Raw genomic sequence first — 8,217 nt, 5'->3', positions numbered from 1 at the left:
GAATTGAACACGTAGGAGATTTAGAAAACCTTAAATGACGTGTTTAAGTTAAACTAATATCATTAAGCTACAATTACTCATAAAATTCTCTTTCTTACAGGCTAAGCATGGTTTTGTTTGAGTTAAACCGGGCCATTTAAGCTAATGAAAGAATTATTGGCCCAAGCTAATTAGTTCGTAGGATAAAAATAGAGAAGGATGGAGAAGGCCGGAGAAACTTGGGGAGAAACATTCTTCTTGACTGGTAGATGAGAAGTCGGAGAAAAGAAAAAGGAAAATAGAAAGAAATTCAAAGGGATTTCAAATTCTTCCTTTTGGAATTGAGAATTGAACACTTAGGTGATTTAGAAATCCTTAAACAAGGTTCTTAAGTTAAACTAATATCGCTAAGCTGCAATTGCTCTTAAAATTCTCTTTTTTAGGGGCTAAGTTAGGTTAGTTTGAGCTAAACTTGGCCATTTAAGCTAATCAAACGATTAGTGGCCTAAGCTAATTAGTTCCTAGAACAAGATAGAGAAAGATGCGGAAGGACGGGAAAAGTTATGGAGAAACATTCTTAAGTGGATAGAGCATCTTGTTGCCGCTGACAGGCGTTGATGAGCCGGATTAATGTTAAGTGGATACTAGAGTCAAACATGGCCACTTAAGCTGATGAAATAATTAGTGGCCTAAGCTAATTAGTTCGTAGAACAAAATAGAGAAGGCCGGAGAAAGTTAGACAGAAACATTCTTATTGAGAGCCTAGAAGAGAGAGTTAGAGAAAATAAAGAGAAATAGGAAGAAAGTCAAAGGGCATTCAAATTCATCGTTTTGGACTTGAGAATTGAACACTTACGTGATTTTGAAAACATTAAATGAGGTGCCTGAGCTCAACTAATATCGTTATGCTACAATCACTCAGAAAATTCTCTTTCCTAGAGGCTAAGCAAGGTGAGTTTGAGTTAAACTTGGCCACATAAGCTAATGAAAGAATTAGTGGCCTGCGCTAATTAGTTCCAAGAACCAAATGGAAAAGGATGGAGAAGGACGGAGAAAGAGAGAAACATTTTGCTTTAGAGCTAGAAGAGAAAGCTGGAGAAAAGAAAGGGATTTTAGAAAGATAATCAAAGGGCATTCAAATTCATCGTTTTGGACTTGAGAATTGAACCCTTCAGCGATTTTGAAAACCTTAAATGAGGTGCCTAAGTTAAACTAATATCGTTATGCTACAATTAAATCCATCAAATTAACCCTAAGCAAGGTTAATTTGAGTTAACACATGGCCACTTAAGCTAATGAAACAATTAGTGGCCTTTGCTAATTAGTTCGTAGAATAAAACAGAAAAGATGAGGAAGCACGGAGAAACTTTGGGAGAAACGTTCTTCTTGAGATGTAGAAGAGAAAGTTGGAGAAAAGGAAGAGAAATATAGGAAGAAAATCGGAGAGAAATCAAATCCATCCATTTGGACTTGAGAATCGAACACGTAGGAGACTTAGAAAACCTTAAATAGGGTGCTCAAATTAAACTAGTATGGTTAAGCTACAATTACTCATAAAATCCTCTTTCTTAGACGATATGCATGGTTAGTTTGAGTTAAACCTGGCCACTTAAGCTAATGAAACAATTATTGGCCAAAGCTAATTAGTTCGTAGGACAAAATCGAGAAGGATGGAGAAAGTTTTGGAGAAACATTCTTCTTGACAGGTAGATGAGAAGTTGGAGAAAAGAAAGAGAAATAGGAAGAAAATCAAAGGGATTTCAAATTCTTCCTTGCGGACTTGCGAATTGAACACGTAGGTGATTTGGAAATCCTTAAATGAGGTTCTTAACTTAAACTAACATCGTTAAACTAAAATTACTTAGAAAATTCTTTTTCTTACAAGCTAAGCAAGGATAGTTTCAGTTAAACCTGGCCGCTTAAGCTAATAAAACAATTAGTGGGCTAAGCTAATTAGTTCGTAGAACAAAACAGAGGAAGACGGAGAAGCATAGAGGGAAACGTTCTTCTTGAGATGTTGAAGAGAAAGTTAGAGAAAAAGAAAGAGAAATAGGAAGAAAATCAAAGAGAATTCAAATTCATCCATTTGGACTCGAGAACTGAACACGTAGGCGATTTAGAAAACCCTAAATAGGGTGCTTAAGTTAAACTAACATAGTTAAGCTACAATTACTCATAAAATTCTCTTTCTTGGAGGCTAAGCAAGGTTAGTTTGAGTTAAACTTGTCCCCTTAAGCTAATGAAACAATTAGTGGCTTATTAGTTCCTAGAACAAAATAGAGAATGATGGAGAAGCACGGAGATAGTTAGAGACAAACGTTCTTTTTTTTGGGTGAATAAGTCATAAATAAAACAGAAGAATAAACGAGATTACAAGGGGCATGCCCCACGCCTTACAAAGCTATACACGAGACAAAGAAAAGCCTGAATAACCAGACGCAAGATGTTCAAACACTACATCAAAGAGAAATATAGCTATTGAACATCAGCGGAAGAACTAACTAAAATCAATAATGAAACAAAGTAATAGCAATGAGCCACCCATCCAAAAATGTCGAACGCCAATAATGAAAGTAGCAACCAAAGTAAGCCATCCAGAAATCACCGAAATCTGAATCGGCATAGTCTTGAAGCGTAACCCACACGGAGTGTAACAGTATTCCTAAAGTGCGCTGGAGGAGAAACCCGCAATCTGATGTATGCATCCAGCAAATAGCTATGAGCAACAAAACACAGTCCCTAGTACATCCCACTAGAGTAGGCAAAATATGTATGTAGTTATGGTAGGTGTAGAACGCAAAGAAAATAAAGGACAGCTTTTGAACATTCTGAATTCTTCTTGAGAGGCGGTAGAGAAAGGTTAGAGAAAAGAAAGAGAAACAGGAAGAAAATCAAAGAGAATTGAAATTCATCCTTTTCGATTTGAGAATTGAACACGTAGGAGATTTAGAAAACCTTAAATGACGTGTTTAAGTTAAACTAATATCATTAAGCTACAATTACTCATAAAATTCTCTTTTTTACAGGCTAAGCATGGTTTTGTTTGAGTTAAACCGGGCCATTTAAGCTAATGAAAGAATTATTGGCCCAAGCTAATTAGTTCGTAGGATAAAAATAGAGAAGGATGGAGAAGGCCGGAGAAACTTGGGGAGAAACATTCTTCTTGACTGGTAGATGAGAAGTCGGAGAAAAGAAAAAGGAAAATAGAAAGAAATTCAAAGGGATTTCAAATTCTTCCTTTTGGAATTGAGAATTGAACACTTAGGTGATTTAGAAATCCTTAAACAAGGTTCTTAAGTTAAACTAATATCGCTAAGCTGCAATTGCTCTTAAAATTCTCTTTTTTAGGGGCTAAGTTAGGTTAGTTTGAGCTAAACTTGGCCATTTAAGCTAATCAAACGATTAGTGGCCTAAGCTAATTAGTTCCTAGAACAAGATAGAGAAAGATGCGGAAGGACGGGAAAAGTTATGGAGAAACATTCTTAAGTGGATAGAGCATCTTGTTGCCGCTGACAGGCGTTGATGAGCCGGATTAATGTTAAGTGGATACTAGAGTCAAACATGGCCACTTAAGCTGATGAAATAATTAGTGGCCTAAGCTAATTAGTTCGTAGAACAAAATAGAGAAGGCCGGAGAAAGTTAGACAGAAACATTCTTATTGAGAGCCTAGAAGAGAGAGTTAGAGAAAATAAAGAGAAATAGGAAGAAAGTCAAAGGGCATTCAAATTCATCGTTTTGGACTTGAGAATTGAACACTTACGTGATTTTGAAAACATTAAATGAGGTGCCTGAGCTCAACTAATATCGTTATGCTACAATCACTCAGAAAATTCTCTTTCCTAGAGGCTAAGCAAGGTGAGTTTGAGTTAAACTTGGCCACATAAGCTAATGAAAGAATTAGTGGCCTGCGCTAATTAGTTCCAAGAACCAAATGGAAAAGGATGGAGAAGGACGGAGAAAGAGAGAAACATTTTGCTTTAGAGCTAGAAGAGAAAGCTGGAGAAAAGAAAGGGATTTTAGAAAGATAATCAAAGGGCATTCAAATTCATCGTTTTGGACTTGAGAATTGAACCCTTCAGCGATTTTGAAAACCTTAAATGAGGTGCCTAAGTTAAACTAATATCGTTATGCTACAATTAAATCCATCAAATTAACCCTAAGCAAGGTTAATTTGAGTTAACACATGGCCACTTAAGCTAATGAAACAATTAGTGGCCTTTGCTAATTAGTTCGTAGAATAAAACAGAAAAGATGAGGAAGCACGGAGAAACTTTGGGAGAAACGTTCTTCTTGAGATGTAGAAGAGAAAGTTGGAGAAAAGGAAGAGAAATATAGGAAGAAAATCGGAGAGAAATCAAATCCATCCATTTGGACTTGAGAATCGAACACGTAGGAGACTTAGAAAACCTTAAATAGGGTGCTCAAATTAAACTAGTATGGTTAAGCTACAATTACTCATAAAATCCTCTTTCTTAGACGATATGCATGGTTAGTTTGAGTTAAACCTGGCCACTTAAGCTAATGAAACAATTATTGGCCAAAGCTAATTAGTTCGTAGGACAAAATCGAGAAGGATGGAGAAAGTTTTGGAGAAACATTCTTCTTGACAGGTAGATGAGAAGTTGGAGAAAAGAAAGAGAAATAGGAAGAAAATCAAAGGGATTTCAAATTCTTCCTTGCGGACTTGCGAATTGAACACGTAGGTGATTTGGAAATCCTTAAATGAGGTTCTTAACTTAAACTAACATCGTTAAACTAAAATTACTTAGAAAATTCTTTTTCTTACAAGCTAAGCAAGGATAGTTTCAGTTAAACCTGGCCGCTTAAGCTAATAAAACAATTAGTGGGCTAAGCTAATTAGTTCGTAGAACAAAACAGAGGAAGACGGAGAAGCATAGAGGGAAACGTTCTTCTTGAGATGTTGAAGAGAAAGTTAGAGAAAAAGAAAGAGAAATAGGAAGAAAATCAAAGAGAATTCAAATTCATCCATTTGGACTCGAGAACTGAACACGTAGGCGATTTAGAAAACCCTAAATAGGGTGCTTAAGTTAAACTAACATAGTTAAGCTACAATTACTCATAAAATTCTCTTTCTTGGAGGCTAAGCAAGGTTAGTTTGAGTTAAACTTGTCCCCTTAAGCTAATGAAACAATTAGTGGCTTATTAGTTCCTAGAACAAAATAGAGAATGATGGAGAAGCACGGAGATAGTTAGAGACAAACGTTCTTTTTTTTGGGTGAATAAGTCATAAATAAAACAGAAGAATAAACAAGATTACAAGGGGCATGCCCCACGCCCTACAAAGCTATACACGAGACAAAGAAAAGCCTGAATAACCAGACGCAAGATGTTCAAACACTACATCAAAGAGAAATATAGCTATTGAACATCAGCGGAAGAACTAACTAAAATCAATAATGAAACAAAGTAATAGCAATGAGCCACCCATCCAAAAATGTCGAACGCCAATAATGAAAGTAGCAACCAAAGTAAGCCATCCAGAAATCACCGAAATCTGAATCGGCATAGTCTTGAAGCGTAACCCACACGGAGTGTAACAGTATTCCTAAAGTGCGCTGGAGGAGAAACCCGCAATCTGATGTATGCATCCAGCAAATAGCTATGAGCAACAAAACACAGTCCCTAGTACATCCCACTAGAGTAGGCAAAATATGTATGTAGTTATGGTAGGTGTAGAACGCAAAGAAAATAAAGGACAGCTTTTGAACATTCTGAATTCTTCTTGAGAGGCGGTAGAGAAAGGTTAGAGAAAAGAAAGAGAAACAGGAAGAAAATCAAAGAGAATTGAAATTCATCCTTTTCGATTTGAGAATTGAACACGTAGGAGATTTAGAAAACCTTAAATGACGTGTTTAAGTTAAACTAATATCATTAAGCTACAATTACTCATAAAATTCTCTTTCTTACAGGCTAAGCATGGTTTTGTTTGAGTTAAACCGGGCCATTTAAGCTAATGAAAGAATTATTGGCCCAAGCTAATTAGTTCGTAGGATAAAAATAGAGAAGGATGGAGAAGGCCGGAGAAACTTGGGGAGAAACATTCTTCTTGACTGGTAGATGAGAAGTCGGAGAAAAGAAAAAGGAAAATAGAAAGAAATTCAAAGGGATTTCAAATTCTTCCTTTTGGAATTGAGAATTGAACACTTAGGTGATTTAGAAATCCTTAAACAAGGTTCTTAAGTTAAACTAATATCGCTAAGCTGCAATTGCTCTTAAAATTCTCTTTTTTAGGGGCTAAGTTAGGTTAGTTTGAGCTAAACTTGGCCATTTAAGCTAATCAAACGATTAGTGGCCTAAGCTAATTAGTTCCTAGAACAAGATAGAGAAAGATGCGGAAGGACGGGAAAAGTTATGGAGAAACATTCTTAAGTGGATAGAGCATCTTGTTGCCGCTGACAGGCGTTGATGAGCCGGATTAATGTTAAGTGGATACTAGAGTCAAACATGGCCACTTAAGCTGATGAAATAATTAGTGGCCTAAGCTAATTAGTTCATAGAACAAAATAGAGAAGGCCGGAGAAAGTTAGACAGAAACATTCTTATTGAGAGCCTAGAAGAGAGAGTTAGAGAAAATAAAGAGAAATAGGAAGAAAGTCAAAGGGCATTCAAATTCATCGTTTTGGACTTGAGAATTGAACACTTACGTGATTTTGAAAACATTAAATGAGGTGCCTGAGCTCAACTAATATCGTTATGCTACAATCACTCAGAAAATTCTCTTTCCTAGAGGCTAAGCAAGGTGAGTTTGAGTTAAACTTGGCCACATAAGCTAATGAAAGAATTAGTGGCCTGCGCTAATTAGTTCCAAGAACCAAATGGAAAAGGATGGAGAAGGACGGAGAAAGAGAGAAACATTTTGCTTTAGAGCTAGAAGAGAAAGCTGGAGAAAAGAAAGGGATTTTAGAAAGATAATCAAAGGGCATTCAAATTCATCGTTTTGGACTTGAGAATTGAACCCTTCAGCGATTTTGAAAACCTTAAATGAGGTGCCTAAGTTAAACTAATATCGTTATGCTACAATTAAATCCATCAAATTAACCCTAAGCAAGGTTAATTTGAGTTAACACATGGCCACTTAAGCTAATGAAACAATTAGTGGCCTTTGCTAATTAGTTCGTAGAATAAAACAGAAAAGATGAGGAAGCACGGAGAAACTTTGGGAGAAACGTTCTTCTTGAGATGTAGAAGAGAAAGTTGGAGAAAAGGAAGAGAAATATAGGAAGAAAATCGGAGAGAAATCAAATCCATCCATTTGGACTTGAGAATCGAACACGTAGGAGACTTAGAAAACCTTAAATAGGGTGCTCAAATTAAACTAGTATGGTTAAGCTACAATTACTCATAAAATCCTCTTTCTTAGACGATATGCATGGTTAGTTTGAGTTAAACCTGGCCACTTAAGCTAATGAAACAATTATTGGCCAAAGCTAATTAGTTCGTAGGACAAAATCGAGAAGGATGGAGAAAGTTTTGGAGAAACATTCTTCTTGACAGGTAGATGAGAAGTTGGAGAAAAGAAAGAGAAATAGGAAGAAAATCAAAGGGATTTCAAATTCTTCCTTGCGGACTTGCGAATTGAACACGTAGGTGATTTGGAAATCCTTAAATGAGGTTCTTAACTTAAACTAACATCGTTAAACTAAAATTACTTAGAAAATTCTTTTTCTTACAAGCTAAGCAAGGATAGTTTCAGTTAAACCTGGCCGCTTAAGCTAATAAAACAATTAGTGGGCTAAGCTAATTAGTTCGTAGAACAAAACAGAGGAAGACGGAGAAGCATAGAGGGAAACGTTCTTCTTGAGATGTTGAAGAGAAAGTTAGAGAAAAAGAAAGAGAAATAGGAAGAAAATCAAAGAGAATTCAAATTCATCCATTTGGACTCGAGAACTGAACACGTAGGCGATTTAGAAAACCCTAAATAGGGTGCTTAAGTTAAACTAACATAGTTCAGCTACAATTACTCATAAAATTCTCTTTCTTGGAGGCTAAGCAAGGTTAGTTTGAGTTAAACTTGTCCCCTTAAGCTAATGAAACAATTAGTGGCTTATTAGTTCCTAGAACAAAATAGAGAATGATGGAGAAGCACGGAGATAGTTAGAGACAAACGTTCTTTTTTTTGGGTGAATAAGTCATAAATAAAACAGAAGAATAAACGAGATTACAAGGGGCATGCCCCACGCCTTACAAAGCTATACACGAGACAAAGAAAAGCCTGA

This window comes from Camellia sinensis, chromosome 14, assembly GCF_055761805.1.
Source record: "Camellia sinensis isolate YWXY chromosome 14, ASM5576180v1, whole genome shotgun sequence".
Taxonomy (NCBI): Eukaryota; Viridiplantae; Streptophyta; class Magnoliopsida; order Ericales; family Theaceae; genus Camellia; species Camellia sinensis.
Note: the sequence above shows the minus strand (reverse complement) of the source record.